This window comes from Epinephelus moara, chromosome 16 (genome assembly GCF_006386435.1).
Source record: "Epinephelus moara isolate mb chromosome 16, YSFRI_EMoa_1.0, whole genome shotgun sequence".
Classification (NCBI taxonomy): domain Eukaryota; kingdom Metazoa; phylum Chordata; class Actinopteri; order Perciformes; family Serranidae; genus Epinephelus; species Epinephelus moara.
The window spans coordinates 45,207,475-45,211,645 of NC_065521.1; the positions used below are offsets into that span (position 1 = coordinate 45,207,475).

The 4,171-nt window shown below is 39.2% G+C and overlaps 1 long non-coding RNA gene across 1 annotated transcript; it reads left to right on the forward strand.

Moving 5' to 3' along the window:
* The first annotated feature begins 490 nt into the window (after positions 1 to 490).
* On the forward strand, positions 491 to 2,912 carry LOC126403011 (uncharacterized). The gene is made up of 4 exons (XR_007571274.1): positions 491 to 770; positions 1,446 to 1,559; positions 1,730 to 1,936; positions 2,046 to 2,912. It is a non-coding gene; the product is annotated as an uncharacterized LOC126403011 (long non-coding RNA).
* The last annotated feature ends 1,259 nt before the right edge of the window (positions 2,913 to 4,171 follow it).

The window sequence follows — 4,171 nt, forward strand, 5'->3', positions numbered from 1 at the left end:
GAATTCATGTTTCCCTAAATGAACCGAGCTCCCCAGAGCCGGCAGCACTCATGCAGCCCCAAACCATGATGCTGCCACCACTATACTTGACTGTAGGCAAGGGACAGTTGTCTTGGTGCTCTTTCAGCATGTGTGGCACCTTGCTTTGATGATTTACAGGTTAGTGTGGCTAAGATCTATTTATTCTGTGTCTTGGGCCCTTCAGCTACTAACAAGCTAGCCATCATCCATCATGTGTGTTGGCAAACAAACATACTCACCACTAGTGTCAATGACGGCCGCTGACGATGTATCCTTCCCCACGCAGGCATTATTTTTGGCTCGCGTCTGTGCGACTCTTCGAGTTTGATCGGAGGTTTCCATCAAATCTTGGCTGCACTCAGCTCCACGTCTTCTCCATGGAGCAGCTCCCCGTTCAATGTTGCCGCCTCCCACTGTCAAGTTGATGACGTAGTGGAAGCAGATTCCTTTGGCCCTCCTTCATGACGTGTTGAAAGCGGGATTGTGGGTACTGAAGCGGATCAGATCATAACAGCGCTGGATGTCTTCATAAAATCACCGCAGTTTAATGCATTCTTGTTGTTGCAAACAATGAGCAGATTCAACCGACTGAAGAAGCTTATTAATGAGGAAACCTCGAAAAGAAACGCCCTGAAGCTCATAAAGTGGCTTCACAAGAGGAAACTGCTCAAGAAAAAAGTCACATGCAGAATATGCTGTCAGGACATGAAACTGAAAAGGAGGACGAACAGTGGAGATGTATATGCTTGGTAAGAAATATAAAGGAATATGCAGTTATGTGTTGATTTGTGTGCAGGTTGGGGTCAGATTACTCTGAGATGTAATCAGGTTACTGAATACAAATTCAATGCAATGTATGAAATTAGTAATGTTATCGACTGGATAACAAAAAAACATGTCATCTAATCTAAATCCTTTTGGACCAAACATTGATTCCCAACATATATTAATAAAGTCACCATTTCAAAAGCTAGCAACCTGAGAGGAGTAAGTTACTTATATATAGGCTACAGTAGAACATATCCAGCATTTAGAATTGGTCAAATCAAATTACCCTCACAAAAATATGCTGGCATGAACGTCTACAGCTGTACTGTACAGTTTTATCATTTTAAAATGTCCATATTTTAGATATGTAATCACAATTCAAACAAGTAATCCTTGTAACTGACTACAATCTAATTACACATTTTTTAAAATGTACTTTGAGCTGATTATAGTTACTTATGTTTTGTAACCTGATGATGTCATCTCGATTAAATTTACTGTTTACCATTACTACCCAAACCTGTGTGTGTGTGTGTGTGTGTGTGTGTGTGTGTGTGTGTGTGTGTGTGAGAGAGAGAGAGTGGTGGAGCATATAGTATTGCATGAAGCCCTTTCCTCAATAAACAGTATTTTATGTTACTGTTCTTTTTAAATAGGACCTGTCGCCAAGCAGCACACATGGGAAAGGAAAAACAAATATGTGTCAGGCACAAGCCAATCTTCAGTCATTCAAAGGTCTCCCTCAGTAACTGGATGCAGTTCATTTACAGGTGGGCAAGTAATAACAATAATGACATAAACACATATATGATAGACTCACAATATTGCTGTTCTCTGTGTAATTGCATAAAACATGCAATATGCAAAATAATGCATAGCATGTTTTGTCAATGATTTAAGAGACACATAACCATTCCTTTTGTTCCATTTGCCTTTGAAGATTTTCTCAGGGTCTACGATTACGACAGATTGATATGATGGATGACACAATTGCAGCCAGTTCAACAACTCTCACTAAAATGGCAAAAAAATAAGGGAGGTCTGTGTCACAGCAGTTGAAAGGATGAGAAGGCGTACAGGCCAGCAGATTGTTGGAAGAGGGGAGTTTGTTGTGATCGATGAGAGCCATTTTCGGCACAAAAGAAAGGTATGTTATAGTAATAGTGACTTTAAATAAGTGTCAAATAGAGTCCAACAAGTTATTGTTAATAGAATGTATCTGTTTACATCTGCTGGTTGTTTTGTTTCTGCATCAGTATGGGAGAGGAAGAATGGCTGGTGGGTGGAAAAGAAAGAAGTGGGTCTTTGGGATGATAGGTGTGAGGCATCATCAAGGACGAAGAAAGCCTATTCTACGTCTTGTGGAGAGAAGATCTCGAAGACATCTAGTCCCCTTGATTGCCCACCATGTGAGGCTTGGATCTTCAGTTATCAGTGACGAGTGGCGTGCCTATCGCGTACTCTGTGCACTAGGGTACAACCATCACACTGTCAACCACAGCAGGTGGTATGTAGATCCCCAAACTGGAGCCCATAGCCAGCATCTTGAGAGGGCTGGAGATCCTACAAGGAGCAGATCTGGAGGCTCAGGGGAAATCGCACTGACACTTTGCTTTCTGACCACCTTTCAGTGATTGAGTGGAATGAATGGCTCGCAAAGAAACACCGTGATGGTACATTTGGCAGACTGATTCATGACATTTCCAAAAACTACAAGTAGTCATATGCAGTCACGAACCATTGTTGGCAAGAATTTGTCTTTCTGTGGGAGATGGCTGAGACAAATTCAAAGGAATCAGTGTACTGTGTTTTTGTAGCGTCATAAAATGACATTTCCTGTATTATTTTATCATGTGTTGAGTCTGTCTCAAATAATTTTGAGACTTTTCTTTGAGATAGGATTTCAAATGTATGTTGAATTATGACACTGACATATTTTCTGACTTTATTTTTTGATACTGAAACATTTTATATTTTATATTAAGATTTTATTTGTAGCACTTGAAACTTCTGTGATCCACTGTTGGTGTTGGCGAGTTTTTATTCAGCCATGTTTACGCTTGTACGTCTTTTTAAATCAACAGTTCCGTTGTACAGTTCCAATATGTTGAGAAGTTGCAATAAATATTAATGCAATATGTTCTATATCCCTTTGTGTTGTGTCTTTCCTTTGTCTGTTAAGATAACTGAGACTTTAGTGAGTCTTGAGGCATCCCCAGCCTTTACATCTCATCTGTAAATGCTTTATAAGGCATAGATAGTGCTCACTTTAGATGAGCTCACACAAAATACTTAATTAACGAGTAGTAAGTGCTTCCTAACTACCTGAATTAATGAGTTCCTGTATTAATAACTGTTTATAGGACCTCTATTGGAAAAGAAACTTGTGAGTTTTTAATAAAACATCTACTAACACATTCACTAACCATCAGTACATGTCTGAATGTGCATGTGTAAGTGCATGCATAAATGGACATGTAAACAGTTTATTAATCATTTTACATACACTTTGTAAACGATCTTACAAGCTACTGACAATTCCTAAATAACTGGTTTGTAAGTGATGTAATACTTAATTTAGAAATGCTGAATCCATCATTTATAAAGTATGAAAATGCAATCATTAAGCACGTTACACATGAGCTTATTAATGAAGAGTAAAACATTTATGACTGTGTTTATAAACTACATACTAATGAGTATTCATGTCAGAAACATGCTTTATAAATGATGAATTCAGTATTTATTAATGCTTAACTAATGCTTAATTATAAAGTGTTAACCTCTATCTTGGTTAGAGGCATCAGACTGCACGGGAGATCTTCTTCTCAGGAATTTTGAAGGTATCTCATACCATATGTATGCAGATGACCTCCAGTTATATTTTGCTTTTAACCCTGATAGGACCGATGGAATTGACTCACTGTACGATTGTATGAATGTAATTAAGGACTGGATGTCTTCTAACTCCCTTCAGTTGAACGCAGCTAAAACTGAGATTATAATTTTTGCACCTGATGCCTCAGCATCTAAAGTGGCCAGCTGCTTAGGGTCCCTCAGTGCAAATGTGCGCCCCAAGTTGAGAAACCTTGGGGTCACATTTGATCAGGCCATGCTCTTCGATGACCACATCAAAACTGTCACTCGCTCCTGCTTTTTCCACCTCAAAAACATTTCCAAACTCAGATCCATGTTAACTTATTCCGAGCTAGAAATGATCATCCATGCTTTTATTTCCTCACGTCTGGATTACTGTAATTCTCTTTTCACCTGTCTCAATAAAACTTCATTAGACCGCCTCCAACTAGTCCAGAACGCTGCCGCCAGGCTTCTGTCCAGATCTCATAAGTTCACTCACATCACTCCAGTCCTGGCATCCCTG